We start from the raw sequence: 16,893 nt of genomic DNA, 5'->3' as shown, positions 1-16,893 counted from the left end.
ACATGGAGAGCATTGGGGTATGGTAGTACAATGCACTAGTTTTATATTTAGGAACAAGCTTAAATCATGCTATTTAGGCAGTTTATAGATTGAGATTCTATCGACATTAAGTATAATAGGCTAGCGTTGGTAAGTAACTCGGTTGCTATAACATAGATATGACATGGAGCCTATACATCTTTCATGCGATTTGTTATGTTTGGTGTTTCCAGCGATACCAGGCGTAATAGCAATTAACATTCAGATTATCATGCTGGTATTTAGAGACAGTGAGTTGGTAGCCTAGTGGTGTTGTGTAAAGTCGCAAGCTGGGTAAGTTACAGGTTGCTAAGGTAAGGCTGATCTCAATGCTGAGTGTGGTGCACGGGGCGACAGTGATCCGCACCTGGCCTATCCCTACAGTGAGTGTAACCGGCTGAAGAAAAGTACAGTGCTTAAACGCCTCAGGCCAATGCTTAAGGCATAGATATAGTACAGAAGCTTAATGTCCACCTGGGTGTCCTGATGCTCAAGAAGTTCTTTAGTGTCGCTGTTGTGGCTTGGTGGGGCAAGTTTACCGACGGTGGCCTGCTCTTGCGAGGTCATGAGGCCCCTAGCATAGTCTCTTTCAGCCGATGCCCCCTTTATGGAAACGGTGTGTGCTTGTCGCTGGGTCTCGGCATCCTGCCACATTGCGGTTGACAAGGTGTCCAGGAGGGCTACGTAGTATGTGGGTAAGTATTCGGAGTGGCGTTGTGCCCGAGGGCACCTCTCTCGCCCCCCGCCTCCTGCGGCTCCGCTCGCCTGTCATCTGTAGTATAGGTAGCTTGTTTAGGTCTGCTTGTTGCCGCTTTATGAGAGCATCCCAGAAGCGGCTCGATTTCGCCTCTATACTCTGCATGGGCTCACTCCATTGCAGCTGTGTCGGCCGCGTGGTCATTGTGCATGTCCTGCTGCCAGCCGCCATTTTAGGTTGCGGTCTTGTGTATCTGGATCAGGTTTGTGCTGCTGTCTCTGCTGGTTCTTTTGGATGTCGAGTGCGGGCTGGGATGATCCCCGCCGGGCGGGGGGGGGGGGGAGGGAGGGAGGAAGGCGAGTGCACTGAAGGTCGTGTGTGCGGTGTTACCATCCAGGAGAGCGTCCGTCTCTCCCTGGCTCGGCCGCATGTAGGCCCCGTCTGCTTTGCGTGGGATCCCGGGCATTGAGAGTCTCGCTTGTGGGTTCCTTTGATGCCCCCGGGTTTCCCCAGCTAGTCTTGAGTCCTCTGACTTGTGGGTGAGTTGGTGTTCGGGGTATTTATCCCCAATATCGCCTTTTCTTGCAGGAGCTGATGTACAGCACGTCTACCCTGCTCGGCAGTCAGGCTCCGCCCCCGATTCTCCTCTTTTATCGATCTAGACATAAGTGCTTTCACTTGATTCTAATTGTATTCAGGTTTATATTTTTCATTCCTATAAGTATATCTATAGGTGACCTCGGTCATTGCCATGAAGCCTGGTTTGAGTATAAAACTCTTTTTATTCGGTTCTATCTTGACCAAGCATGGCAAACTTGCAGCTCACAATGACTATATTTGCGGCCCAGCAGAGACCACTCTCTGATTAGGCGATTAAGGTGGCCGATTAAATCACCTTAGGGCAGACTAACATGTCGAGTCCTCGGTCTATGACTGAGGGCCTGACGTAGGGAGAGGTCCCGGCTGCTTGCCCATTATGCTACCAGGAGTGAGGCCCTTTCCTCAGTCTGCCCTGAGAAACAGACAGCATTACAGTCAGTCTGCAGCCCTACCGGGTGGAGAGCAGCAGACTGAAGTATCTTGCGATCTCCAGCAAATCAGAGCGTTACCGTGGGTTACCATTTGCACGCGGCGGAGCTGCAGATTGAATAAACAGACCACCGGACCACCAGGGAAAGCTGCCCACCAGATTACCAGGGAACAGATTAGGAAATAATTAAAAATATATATACCGGTATATATATTTCTGATAGGAAAACCCTCTCCATGCTATATCACCCCCCAGCTCCACACTACATACCCGCCCCCCCCCCCACAGCTCCACACTATATCACTGACACTGATCCTGTCACACTCACCCTGTCAATTAACCCATCTTAATCCTGTCACATTCACCTCCCCTTGCCCTGTTACACTCACTCCTCCAACCATACCACATTCACCCCTAACCTGTAATACTGATCCTCCAACCATGCCACATTCACCCTTTGACATTATCCCCCTAATCCTGTCACACTTACCTCCCCTCACCCTGGAACACTCCCTCCTCCAACCATTTCACACTCACCCTCCCTCATTCTGCTACACTCACCCCCAAACCCTGTTTTATTAATTCCCTCACTTTGTGACACTCACACAGTTACCCCCTTTACTCATCTTGTCACAGTAGGCAGCACTCTTAATTTGCCAGACACTACTGGAACTTAGAATAGGATCGGCTTCTATGGTCAGATGAAACCAAATTAGTATTTTGGGGGTTTGTCGCCACAGAAAGGTAGTTATATGGAAAAGTGCCTCATGCCCATGGTTAAAAATGGTAGTGGCTCTTTAATATTTTGGGGCTGTTTTTCTGCCACAGGACCTGGACATTTTGTTAGGATACATGGCATCATTGATTATATGAAATATCAACAGATATTAAATAACAATACTCTACAGAAACAGACACCTTTTATTTTAATTTATTTTATTCTATGCTTTTACATATGCATTTCAGTTGTATGTCCCATGTTTTTGTAAGGATTTTTTAATGACCACATATATTTGGTAAACAGAGTTGCCATGGGAAGCCCAGTTCATAAATTGGACTTTTTTGTTTCCCAGTCCTTAATCTTATTTAGAAACAAAAGAATGTGACGGCAGATAGGAACCATTCGGTCCATCTAGTCTGCCAAATTTTCTAAATACTTATATTTTATACTTGTATACTTTTTATTTATTTATTTATTTATTATTTTTTTTATAAATTCTTTATTTTGGTTGTGCAGGTGGTTACAATATTAGCATAAGCGCCACAATAGCGTATTTCAGTTTTCATACAAGTTAAACAGTGGCATGATAGTTTGCACAATTTTTGTATTTAACATGCTTTAACTAAACAGTGGGTTCATCAGAGTACAGGTGTATGAAATAAGATAGAGTAGATTAAAGTTACTGGATGCTTAACCTTGCAGGGTTACCTATGCTATGGTAGAGATTGCATGAACCCGTTTAAAACAGATCAGCATCTGGCTGCACAGTAAAGAGAAGTAATTATGATATGAATGTTAAAGTAATAGGAATAGCTTTACATGCAATGAAGAGTTCAAGATACAATATATATAGGCATAGTTTGGTAGAGTGGTAACGATTAGTAGTACCTCGTTATTTGTAGTAATAACAGATTATAACAGTAAGACATACGGCATATATTGACCACAGAAACCCTGGTCTTACGGGATTACTAATATGGGCCTCATGCCCTCGTGTGGGACGTAGAGATCGCCTCAGAGGATGAAATAATCTCCAGGTGGCGCTGCCCGTAGCCATGTGTTGCCATGACAATTAAAGGGAACACTCCTGGACCTCAGGCCACTTCTCCCCATGGGCAGGGCCGGTGCAAGGGTAGTTATTGAAAGATATTAACATAAACATAGTGAGGCTGCTAGGCACACATGGACATCAAGTTAAGCGGTGGGCTTGGCCATCTGGGGCGTTTTAACGTGTTGGACAGGGCACCACTATAGTTTAAGTGGAGAGCAAAACATGTCTAGTTTTGGAAGTCCACTTTATATGAATAGACTTTGCTATATAACAGTTGGATATGGGATGACCCGCTAGGCAATACATGAATAACAAGGTGGTTAGTACTTTACTGTGGATATTATGGAGACTAGGTAGCGTATGAATAGGCTTGTTTGTATAACAGTTAAATGCGGGATGACCCGCTAGGCAATACATGCGATTAAGCTAATATATGGTTGGCATCACGCTGGGTCTTCGAGGTAGTCATACATTTTATTTTAAAACATAAGGGCAAAATGGATGCTTAGGTAATTGTGAGACGCATTAGTGCAAAGTGAGTGAAACATAAGTTGTGGACTCTGCTATAAGAAAATTAAGCTAATATTAGGCTAATATATTAGGCCAATATACCAGGCCAATATATGGTCTTCGAGGTAGTCTTACACTTTGTTTTAAAACATGAAGGCAAGGGAGTGTGCTGCGCTTAAAATGGTTGCTTAGGCCTTTGTGAGACACGTTAGTATAAAGTGAGTTAAACATGAATTGTAGACTCTGTTATAAGAAAATAAAAAAATAAATAAAAATAAAATAAAAACACCAATAAACTGTTCGGGAACATAGGCCGGACATAATTCGGACACATATATAGCGCACAACATTCCCAGTAGTAACCTGGCTAAACAATATAACTGAGTGTTCATAAGAAGGAACCAAAAGAAAAAACATGCTAAAAAGTCAGTAGGCAATAATAGGGCCTATGTTAGGCGGTCTGCTTATCCATGTGGTAGCAGTCACTGCATCCCGGTTTGGGGAATATCTTCCAGTCATCGTTCATGTGGTGACTGTAACATAGGGGTCGGGTGTTAGTACCTGTGGCACAAAAGGGGTTATTCGAGACGGGTCCCAGGAGTGGAGTGGTGTGGGGGCGATGCGTTCTGCTGGTTCAACGGTGGAAGAGATTCTCGTGGTAAGCCCAGGGCCTGCAGCAGCTGTGTTGCTTCGCTTATGTCTCGAATCTGGTGTGAGTTCGTCCCCTGGTGAACAGCTAGTATGTGGTTGGGCCGCCATCGATATCGGAGGTCGTGTTGTCGCAGGAGTGTGGTGAGCGGTCTAAGGGATCGCCGCCACGCCAGGGTGTCGCTTGAGAGGTCCGCAAAAAAGTGCAGTGACATGTCCTCAAATTGGAGCGGCGTTTTTCCCCGCAGGGCAATGAGGGTTGCCGTCTTGTCTTGTCTGGTACGGAAGGTTACAATCACATCCCTGGTGGCTATGTTTGGCGCTTTGGGTGGGATGGGGACCCTAAAGAGGTGCTCAGGGCTAATCCTGTCGGCTTGGGTAGGCGGCAATATACTCGTGAGTAGGCGTTTAATGAGCTGTGGTAATGCCGCATCAGGTATCGCCTCAGATATCCCCCTCAGCTTAAGGTTGTTGCGCCTCCTGGCGTCCTCCTGTTCCGCCATGCGGTGTGCCGTGTTCCGTTGTTGTAGCTGCAGGTCACTCACGGTCTTTTGGAGCTCTCCAATATCTCGGGAGTTATTTGTGGAGGCGTTTTCTAGGGTGTCTATGCGAGTTGTCAGACCCCTCAGGTCGCCTCTCAGCGCCATGATGTCTTTCTGCAGGCTAGTCTGTAGGTCTGCAAGTAGTTGTTTCAGGATTAGCGTAGTGACCGGGGTGGAGTCCGGTGCGGGTTTATCGGGCTGTGAGGGTATTCTCGGTGCTGAGGCAGATGAGTAATCTTCTCCCGACATGTCATCGGAGAAGTCTGAACAGCCTCCGTGGAGAGCCGCCATGTTGGGCCCGCTGGCGCCACGCGCTTGCCTCCACATGTCTCCAATTGTGAGTCCGGTGGTGTGTTTTTCTGCGGTAATTTTCTTTGTTTTTCATCCCATATCGGTGGGGACACGTAGGGGGTCTTAGTTTTGCTTTGGGGGGTATGCCGTTTGGGTTTTTTCTTCGTTTTTCCCTTGTCTATACTTGTATACTTTTAAGCCCCATACCCGCGTTTAAATGTGCATCTAGTAGTCTAATTTTTGCAAAATCTCTTGTGAACACAGATCCCCTATTTTTCCTTTATTGTTTCCATGAGTAGCGTCAGCCGCTACTATGGAAACGTGGTTCCATTCCCCTCTTTTATCGATCTAGACACAAGTACTTTCACTTGATTCTACAAAAAAACTTTTTACCTTGTATTCAGGTTAATATTTTTCACTCCTATAAGTATTTCCATGGCTGACCTCGGTCGATGCCATGAAGCTTGGTTTGAGTATAAAACTCTTTTTATTCAGTTCTATCTAGACCAAGCATGTCAAACCTGCGGCCCACGGGCTGCATACGGCTCACAATGACTATATTTGCGGCCCAGCAGAGGCAGCTCTCTGAATAGACGACTCAGGTGGCCGCCTAAATCACCTTAGGACAGACTAAAATGTTGGGAGGGCCTGACATAGGGAGGTTGCCTGGCGGCTTGCCTATTATGCCACCTGGGTGCGAGGCTCTTCCTTCAGTCTGCCCTGAGAGAGAGCCAGCACTACAGTCAGCACTACAGTCAGTCTGCAGCTCCTGCTCCACACTATATCTCCCCCCAGCTCCACACTATATCCCCTTTCCACCATTCCACACTATATCACCCCCCTTTCTCCACACTGTCACCTCCTCCACACTATATCACTTCCCAGCTCCACACTATATCTCCCTCCAGCTCCACACTATATCACTTCCCAGCTCCACACTATATCTCCCTCCAGCTCCACACTATATCACTTCCCAGCTCCACACTATATCTCCCTCCAGCTCCACACTATATCCCCTTTCCCCCGTTCCACACTATATCACCCCCCTTTCTCCACACTGTCACCTCCTCCACACTATATCACTTCCCAGCTCCACACTATATCTCCCTCCAGCTTCACACTATATCTCTTCCCAGCTCCACACTATATCAACACCCACAAGCTCCACACTATATCACTGGTTCACACTATATCATCCCCCTTCTCCACACTATATCATCCCCCTTCTCCACACTATATCACCCTCCTTCTACAAACTATATCACCCCCCCATTCCACACTATATCACCCCCCTTTCTCCACACTATGTCAGCTCCTCCACACTATATCACTTCCAAGCTCCACACTATATCCCCCCCGAGCTCCACACTATATCACCCCCCGCTTCACACTAAATAACCCCCCCAGTTCCACACTATATCACCCACCAGCTCCACACTATATCACCAACCCCCCTCCCCGAGCTCCACAATATATCACCACCCGAGCTTCACAATATATCACCCCCCAGCTCCACACTATATCACCCCTTCCACACTATGTCACCCCCTTCGACATGTATTTCTGATAGGAAAACCCCCTCTACACTATATTACCCCCTTCTGCTCCACACTATATCACCCCCCTGCTCCACACTATGTCACCCCCTTCACACTATATCATCCCTCCCCCTGTTCCACACCATATCATCCCCCTTTATCCACACTATGTCATCTCCTCCACACTATTTCTCCCTCCAGCTCAACATTAGATCACCCCCCAGCTCCACACTATATCACCCTCCCAGCTTCACACTAAATCCCCCCCCCAAGCTCCACAATATTTCACCCCTCCTCACTATGTCACCCCCCTCCACACTATTTCTCCCCCTTCCACATGTATTTCTGATAGGAAAACCCCCTTCTGCTCCACACTATATCACCCCCTGCTCCACACTATGTCACTCCCCTGCTCCACACTATGTCACTCCCCTTCTCCACACTATATCAGCCCTGTGGCGAAACCGACCTCGCCACGTGTCCTTGGAGGGGGCTGCTTGCCCGCCTCTTGCCTTTGGACTATGGACCCGACTTTATGTGAATGTGTTAACCCAGATAGCTATGCCATGGAGCCCATTCGTGTAGTTAAAGACTTTGGCTCCATGGCAATTGAACTGTGTGAATAGGATCTGAGCACTATTTGGTAGTTTTGTGCGCTCAGATCCCAGCTATCTGGGGATATGTGACATGTCTGTGTTTTATGTATAAAATGTGACTTTGTGTATTTTATAGTATTTTAATGCTTTGTGCTCACCATGTGCATAATGGAGTCTTGTCTCTGTCCTGGGAGATAATTGAATTACTTCTCAATTATCTCCAGGATAGAAGACTCTGAAATCGGTCTGGGCCAGATAGGCATGTGCCAGCCTGGGCCCAAAAGATATTTTACTAATTTCTGAACCCCTCTTCTGATTCATGCCATTTTTTGATATGTTGTTCCCCTGAATAGATTGATTGTGAATATGTAATTTTTGTGTGAATTGGATGTATGGTTTTAGAGTTATGACTGTTGGTTAAAAAGTATGTTTTTTTTTTTTAATAATTTGTATTTTATTGAATTTTCATGAGTAAGACAGAATTTGCAGTATTGCATGGGTAACATAAACATGAGTAAAACACAACTGTGCCATTATATATAAGATATTAGTGGTTGATTTGAAAGTGTCTGAACATCGCTATCGTGGGGTCTTCAAGTAGGTAATACCGTAACGTTGCTGTAGCTGTAACTGCTGCAGCTGCTGTAACTCAGCGCCAGGATGCAGCCCCCTCTGATTGCTTTGCCAGTTTCTGAGCCTGTCTCTCTACTGCCTGCTTTCTATTGTGTGGCGGGCGTCTCTGTCCTTGTGGGCTTGCTTCAAGGAGTTTGTACAGCTCTTCGGGGTCATCTGCCGAGGTCATTGTATAGGTCGTGTCGCCAGCTGTCACCTCTAGGGCTCCTTCCACTCCCCAGCGGTATTTTATCGAGCGGTCTCTGAGGTTTCTTGCCACAGGTGCCAATTTGCGTCGTTCTGCCAGCACTGTGAACGGGATGTCGCTGTAGATTGCCACTGGGTTCCCTTCATGGGTTACGTTCCCCTGCGTTCTGGAGGCCGTCATTATCGCGTTCTTGACTGTGATATCACGTGTCACCGCTATGACGTCTCTGGAGGTTCCCTCTGGTGCCGCCGGGGATTTCCTGACTCTGAATACCGAGGAGATCATTGGTGGATTGGACTCCCCCTTGATTCCCAGTGAGTCTATGAGGGTCTGTGTGTATCGTAGCAGGTGCTCTGTGCCTATGTTTTCTGGTATCCCCCTTAGGCGTATATTTCGGCGCCTATGGCGCGTTTCTAGTGTTGTCACCGTGCGGTGTAACTGCTGCACCTGTGATGCTAAGCCCTCCATCTGTACCTTGGTCTCCCATATCTGACTGCTTCTGGCTACCTCTTTAGGCTCTATAGCCCGGATTTTGTTTTGGACCTCTCCCACCTCTTTCTGGACTTTCTGTAAGTCCTCCCTCCATACCTTTCTGAGGTCTAGCAGAAGCCTCTTGATGTCTCCCTTTGTTGCAGGGGCTGAGTCTTCGTCCGACTCTGGTGTGTCGGATTCTCCGCCTGACTGTGGCGTGGAGATTACATCCTCCTCGTTGGAGTCCTCCGACGTCCCCTGTTCTTTGTCTGCCTCCGGCGCCATTTTGTATTGCAGCCGCTGCACGGGCCTTTCAAAGGAGATCCTTATATCTTGGGATCGGGGTGCCTCCGGACGCTGAGCCTTCTTATTTTTTCGCCCCATTATGTCTGCTGTTGAGGGGTGAATTGTGGTTGCTGGTAAAATCTTATATTTCGGCCAAAGGGCTTCGTTATATTTTCTGTAGCACGGAGCCCCGCTAGGAGACGTCCGTTCAGTCTCGTAGTTGGCCACGCCCCCCCTAAAAAGTATGTTTTAAACTGTATGTATAATTGGATTACCTCTCAGGCTAAGGGGAGGGAATCTGGGGGATGTAACCATTGTGTGATTGGTGTATTGTAAATCCCTCCCTAGTAGACAGCCACTAGATATGGAGTTAACCCTGCAAGGTAATTATTGCAGTTTATAGAAAACTACGATAATTGCACTTGCAGGGTTAGGAGTAGTGGGAGTTGGCACCCAGACCACTCCAATGGGCAGAAGTGGTCTGGGTGCCTGGAGTGTCCCTTTAAGGGGTTAAAACACTTTTCGTGTTTTAAGAAGCTGGAAGTCCCTGTAGAGGCTGTCTGATAGACAGCCACTAGAGGAGGACTTAACCCTGCAAGGTAATTATTGCAGTTTATAAAAACTGCAATCATTACACTGGCAGGGTTATGGGTGATGGGAGTTGGCCCCCAGACCACTCCAATTGGTAGAAGTGGTCTGGGTACCTGGAGTGTCCCTCTAACCCCTTAAAGCATGAGTGCCTGGTGGCCTCCTGGCACCATAACAACTTCATTTAGAGTGCCCCTTTAAATTTGAATGCACTTTCAGTTATTATTATTTTATTATTTATATAGCGCCAACAAATTCCGTAGCGCTGTACAATGGGTGGACTAACAGACACATAATTGAGATCAGACCACTGGACATACAGGAACAGAGGGGGTTGAGGGCCCTGCTCAATGAGCTTACATGCTAGAGATCTCACTTTAGTAAATGACCCTATGTAGCTGGGAGCCTATTGATTGACAGTAAGAAACCATTCTTTTTTTAAGACATTCCCAGCTACTTCTCCACCTGCCCCAGGGGCTTGTCCCAGCACACCTTTGGCAGGTTGCTAGGTGTGACAGTAACTGACTGAAAACACAGTTTGTACTGAGTGCACACATCCAGCAATGACAGAGTTACTGCACACCTAATGGGCGGGGCTTCGCTCACCCCGCCAATCCTGCCGCCCCTAGCTCGCACAGTCGCGGGTACCGCCCCGAGCGATGCATTTCGGGAACTGTAGTCGTAGCGGACGTTCCGGCCATTATAAGCGTTTCAGGGCGCACTGCGTTTCCCGTGATCCCGCGCTCTGCGCTCTCTCTCCCTGCCATTTCCTGCTTCCTGAGCTGGGCGGCAGGTTCAAGTTACCATAGCTGCAGAGTGACACTTCAAGCCTGGGAGAAAGAGACACAGGGCGCTGGGAACGGGTAAGTGCTGATAGGGGTAACAATACCAAGTGCTGAGAGCTATAGAAATATTGCTAATTTATTTATCTAATGTGTATAGGGCGTGGGAGTCACCACAGGGGCTTATCGATATATTAGTAGTATCCCAGTGACCCGTGTGTATGGGAGATGGGGCTTATCAATATATTGGTAGTATCCTAGTGACCTGTGTGTATTGGAGATGGGGCTTATCAATATATTGGTAGTATCCCAGTGACCCGTGTGTATGGGAGATGGGGCTTATCAATATATTGGTAGTATCCCAGTGACCTGTGTGTATTGGAGATGGGGCTTATCAATATATTGGTAGTATCCCAGTGACCTGTGTGTATTGGAGATGGGGCTTATCAATATATTGGTAGTATCCTAGTGACCTGTGCGTATGGGAGATGGGGCATATCAATATATTGGTAGTATCCCAGTGACCCGTGTGTATGGGAGATGGGGCTTATCAATATATTGGTAGTATCCTAGTGACCTGTGTGTATTGGAGATGGGGCTTATCAATATATTGGTAGTATCCTAGTGACCTGTGTGTATTGGAGATGGGGCATATCAATATATTGGTAGTATCCCAGTGACCCGTGTGTATGGGAGATGAGGCTTATCAATATATTGGTAGTATCCCAGTGACCCGTGTGTATGGGAGATGGGGCTTATCAATATATTGGTAGTATCCCAGTGACCCGTGTGTATGGGAGATGGGGCTTATCAATATATTGGTAGTATCCCAGTGACCCGTGTGTATGGGAGATGGGGCTTATCAATATATTGGTAGTATCCCAGTGACCCGTGTGTATGGGAGATGGGGCTTATCAATATATTGGTAGTATCCCAGTGACCCGTGTGTATGGGAGATGGGGCTTATCAATATATTGGTAGTATCCCAGTGACCTGTGCGTATGGGAGATTGGTAGTATCCCAGTGACCTGTGCGTATGGGAGATGGGGCTTATCGATAGATTGGTAGTATCCCAGTGACCTGTGTGTGTGTATTGGAAATGGCAGTCATTTGAATAAAGATTTTTAATATATTGCCAATACCCCTTGAGCAATGTCGTTTGCCAATAGGTTGTGCTACACATTCATCAACCGGCTTCTCATTGTTTTCCTGTGCTTTATTCGAGGCAGCCCAGAGTCATTGTGATTCAATACCTTGTAATAAATATCTACATATCTTGTTTATATGCCTGATGGAAGCTGCAGTGCACTTATTAATATATGTTTAATACTCCCCATATACTGTATGTGAAGTTGGTGTTATTAATCTCTAAGACTCTGTATATAAAATGGCTGTCACTTAATTGGGCTTTAATATATTGATAAACTCCCTATCTCTTCAATATTGGATGTAGGAGTTACTAGAGGGTATTGTTAATATATTTTTTTTGATATGACATTAGTGGTTATTGGGTTCTGTTCCTTCCACAGTCTTGTTTATATTCGTTCATTCACAGTTTCTAAAGTGGGACAAAATGGAGTTTGCACAATGCTTTTGTGGTTTAGTTTAGTCCTATTATATTCTCTTGTCACCGGAAATGCAACTATAACATCACGGCTTGTGAAACATGTTGAGAGGAAGTAACACTTCCTCTTATTTATATGAAACCGCTGTCGTATGTTCTCCAGTCTATTCTAGAGAACTCAGCGGAAAATGTAATCTCTCCTTGAATGCAGGTGTATCATCAGTCAGTGTGGCGGTGAACACTTTTTAGATGAGCTGTGTGAGGATTTAAATAAATACAATCTTACCACCATTGAAATCTGTAAAGGTGCATCTCATAATTGCTTATTGGTAAAGATTGAGTCTTTTCTAACTTTTTATCAGGATATTTAAATAAAACGTTGTGTGTTTTTCAATGAGTTGTTTATGAATGGTCTCAGTGGTTCAAGAACAAGACAACATGGCTCCTGTGCTGCCTGCACTTCTAAGTCGTGGTATGTGATCTGATGTCTCTGGTATGGAGATACAATGAGGTGTGTGGGTTTTTTTTTTTTGTCCAGTTAACTGGTTATTATTATTATTATTATTATTATTATTACCATTTATATAGCGCCAACAGATTCCGTATCGCTTTACAATATTTTGAGAGGGGGGATGTAACAATAAATAGGACAATTACAAGAAAACTTACAAGAATAATAGGCTGAAGAGGACCCTGCTCAAATGAGCTTACAGTCTATAGGAGGTGGGGTATTAGAAACATTAGGATAGGAAATATCAAGTAGGAGTGAAGCAGAGCTGGAGGAGAGAGCAAAGCACTGTCCCATAGGAGAGAGCAAGAGACAGGTATGTAAGGGAGAGATTACTCTGGGAGGCCATATGCTTTCCTGAAGAGATGGGTTTTAAGGCCCTTCTTAAATGATTGAAGACTAGGGGAGAGTCTGATGGCAGTAGGCAAGTAGACACTGAATGGTTAAAGTATGTTTCTTTTAATTAGTAGATATTGCAGCTCACATCTGTTTTCGACAGGTGTATGAAAGGGATTCTCCAGGCATCAGCACAACGTTAGTGTATTTTACAGCTTTATTGTCTGATTTATTATTAATTAGCTGTATTATTTTTCAGGCCCAATTTTTAATAGAATTTAAATGGAAAACAAAATGAGATTGCGGGGAATATGGGGAGTGAGTTATAGCCATGTGCCTTTTAAAGAAACACTCCAGGCTCCATTACCACTACAGCTTGGTGGTTAGATTATGGTGCCCTGGTCCTGTCCGACTGTAATTTGTCTTACGATGTGCGTCTGATGGGAACCCTCAGACTAGAGTCTGCAGAACCACCACTGCTTAACCCCTTAAGGACCAAACTTCTGGAATAAAAGGGAATCATGACATGTCACACATGTCGTGTGTCCTTAAGGGGTTAATGGACCACTCTAGGCACCCAGACCACTTCAGCTTAATGAAGTGATTTGGGTGCCAGATCCCTCTAGGATGAACCCTTTTTTTTTTTTTTTTTATAAACATAGCAGTTTCAGAGAAACTGCTATGTTTATAATAGGGTTAATCCAGCCTCCAAATCCTCTAGTGGCTGTCTCACTGACAGCCGCTAGAGGCGCTTGCGTGATTCTCACTGTGAAAATCGGTGAGCACGCAAGCGTCCATAGGAAAGCATTGTAAATGCTTTCCTGAGACCGGCTGAATGCGCGTGCAGCTCTGGCCGCGCATGCGCATTCAGCCGACAGGGAGGATCGGAGAGGAGGAGGAGAGCTCACCGCCCGGCGCTGGAATAAAGGTAAGTTTTTCACCCTTTCCTCATCTAAGAGCCTGGCGGGAGGGGGTCCCTGAGGGTGGGGGCACCCTCAGGGCACTATAGTGCCAGGAAAACAAGTGTTTTCCTGGCACTATAGTGGTCCTTTAATGTGGTGATTCTGGTGTCTATAGTGCAATGTTTATATTGCAGTTTAAAGACTGCCTCCAGTGTCTGTGTACCAGACAACCACTAAGGGGACGCTTCCTGCAATTTCACAGTATTTGACTCTTAAACAACGCTGGATGTCCTCACTCTTTACATGAGGGTGTCCAGTGTATTGAAAAGCCCCATGCTCTCCATGCATGTGCATTAGGTTCCCCCCTGTTGGCTGACAGAGCCCGACCCAGTTCCGAGGATCAAAGGCGCTGGCATGGGCACAGAGGCATTTCTGTTGGCCTACCTGCGCTAAGCCCTGCACCGCCATGCTTAGCTCAGAGAGCATCTCTGTTTTAGGAAGTAATGGGAGTATGAGAACTGTTTTGGGCACAAGTTTGCTTCTATAAAGGAGGAGCTGCACCGAAATCTATGATCAGTATGTTCAGTACAGAGTATTAGTTAGAGTGGCACTAAGCTTGTTGCTGCTAGGTTCTGGAGTATTAGAACATTTTTTACTCACATGTCACTAACTGGCAGTCTGATGGTTAACTCTTGTTTTAGCATATACTAGTATGGTACCTGTATGATTACATTGGTCAACTGAAACTTGGAAGCAGAATAATGGTCTGTTTTGCTTGATTTAGTCTAAGCCCCTTAATTCTAGAGACCCCTCAATACAACTGCTTACAAAACCCCTTTTGTCACTTACCTGATTACAGTGCAAATGTCCCTCCACCATCACATTAGAACTGAATCAATGCTTTCCTATGGAGTTTTAGCTGACGCTGGGTGTCCTCATTCAAACAGTGAGGACGTCCAGCGTCATTTAGTGGACCTAGTAGCGCCTCAAGTTGCCGTCTGGTAGACAGCCACTAGAGGTGGAGTTAACACTGCAGGGTAATTATTTCCCTTTATCAGTAACTGCAATAATTACAGTTGCAGAGTTAAGGGACCTGGGACAGTGCACCCAGACTACTTCAGTGAGATAAAGTGGTCTGGGTGCCTATAGTGTCCCTTTAAGATGAATTGCGGTTATTGCTACAGGGGTGGGACCAACATCCTATTAATGTTTCCTCTTCTGGAAACCTGTGTTTAACAAGCATGTTTAATATACTTTTGGCGACATCTTGAAGGATAACTGGAAAATTATGCTTTCTGTATTCTCCTTTTTTTAATAAGCTAGAAATTCCAGCTAAAACATTCCACCAAGAAACTAGTTAAATGGCACCCGACAAACCAAATATATGGCTTTGCTTCTAAATATTGGACCGTGTGTGTGTGTGTGTATTTATGTATAAAATATTTATTTTCCATCTCCATTATTGATATAATTTTAAACTTTGTAGCTGTTGTCTAAGCAACATTATCACAATAGCACAGTATAGCGGTTTGGTTGCCTTGAGTTTGTGTGCCGTGCCTTTTGAAGCATTAGTAATGTTAAAAATCAAATTTGATGTGTGTTAATCACTACGTCGGCAAAATAGCAAGAGGGACTGAGACGCTGGTTCCTCCAGCACACCCCTTTTCAAATTGGTCTGACCCAGAAGCAGATGGCTTGACACAAAATCACCATTTCCAACAATATTGGGTAACTGTCATCTCAAAACTTTATTTTTTAATATACTATTTACTTTTTTATCAAGTGTTGTTTTAAATGAAGTATATGTAAACAAAACAAAACAAAAAAAATCATCTCTACCTATAGCATGTCAAGATCCTTCAGCTATATATATACATGCACCTTGGGGCAGACAGTGTTTGCAAACTATCGGTCTATATGGTTATCCCTGCTTCACTTCCTGCCTGCACAGGCACAACACAGCCCACCTGTAAGCAGAGGAACACTATAGCGTTAGGGAATGTTTGTATTTCTAATGCTGTAATGTTCTCTTAACAGAAGAAAATATGTGAAGGAAACCAACATAATAACATTAGGAGATTTTGCATGTTTTGTGACATGACACACTATCCCAGTTGTTCTCACATTGTCCCAGGTTACGACAGTTTTCTCTTAGAAACAGGTTTTGGAAATACTTGAAGGGGTTTTCCAAGCATCATAACCACTACAGTCACCTGGTAATTGGACCAATCATTTTTCAATGGTTTTCTTTGCTGGGTGCCTAGGTTGCCACAATGCTGGCTTGGTCGCATCCAACTGCAGAGCTGCAAAAGTGGATGCCAGTCTTGCAGTTCATTCATTGACAGAGAGGATCAGTATTATATGCACAGAATTGATGAGCACCAACCTAAAACTCTTGTTCCAAGTTTCTGAACGACGTTGCATGTGGTGGAGCAACATAAAATGTCTGTATATGTAGCATATGTACTGCAACACTGCACATACAGACTCCAGACAACTCAAATCACTAAAGTGGTTATGGTGCTTGGTGTAAAATGTCATATCCTGGATTGCTGGTGTTTCTTGTGGAGTGTTACGCTATTCTCCTGGGATTATCTCTTTCAAAAAATTATGGTCTTGCATCACAGACCCATTCTGCTCTTGAAATAAAATGAGTTTTTACTATATTTTAAGGTGGGGAGGGGGGTGGTTATGATACCGGAGAAACTGACGGAAGCCAAGCACAGAGAGATGGACACAGGTTTCTTCAGGAAGGAAGAGATTCTTTATTGGATCACCGATCGGGACTCAGAGGGACTAGCGTCACCAAAATACAGCAAAGTCTGAGTACTGAATACATAGAGTACATTCCTTATATAGCACTGTAGCTCCTCCCACAATTAACTACACCCACACATACCCTTAACCTATTTAATGAATAGAGTCTAAACTCATCCATCCGGTCTAACCACGTGGCTCATCTGATACAAAGGAGAGGGACGCGTAATTCCAGTTC

The 16,893-nt window shown here is 45.2% G+C and overlaps 1 protein-coding gene across 4 annotated transcripts in view; it reads left to right on the top strand.

Annotated features, from left to right (window-relative positions):
* Nucleotides 1-10,595: 10,595 nt before the first annotated feature.
* Nucleotides 10,596-16,893, top strand: part of CEP128 (centrosomal protein 128) — a 188,918-nt gene continuing 182,620 nt past the window's right edge. For 2 of the 4 annotated variants that reach the window (XM_063439720.1, XM_063439721.1), the window contains exon 1: nucleotides 10,596-10,669. The gene's annotated coding sequence lies outside the window, so the exon portion shown is untranslated. The remainder of the gene's footprint in view (nucleotides 10,670-16,893) is intronic. The other 2 variants (XM_063439719.1, XM_063439718.1) reach the window with 1 other exon arrangement.

The sequence above is a fragment of the Pelobates fuscus genome, chromosome 13 (assembly GCF_036172605.1).
Source record: "Pelobates fuscus isolate aPelFus1 chromosome 13, aPelFus1.pri, whole genome shotgun sequence".
Lineage (NCBI taxonomy): Eukaryota > Metazoa > Chordata > Amphibia > Anura > Pelobatidae > Pelobates > Pelobates fuscus.
The sequence above is the reverse complement of the archived record's forward strand: the minus strand, read 5'-3'. Positions and strand labels throughout refer to the sequence as shown.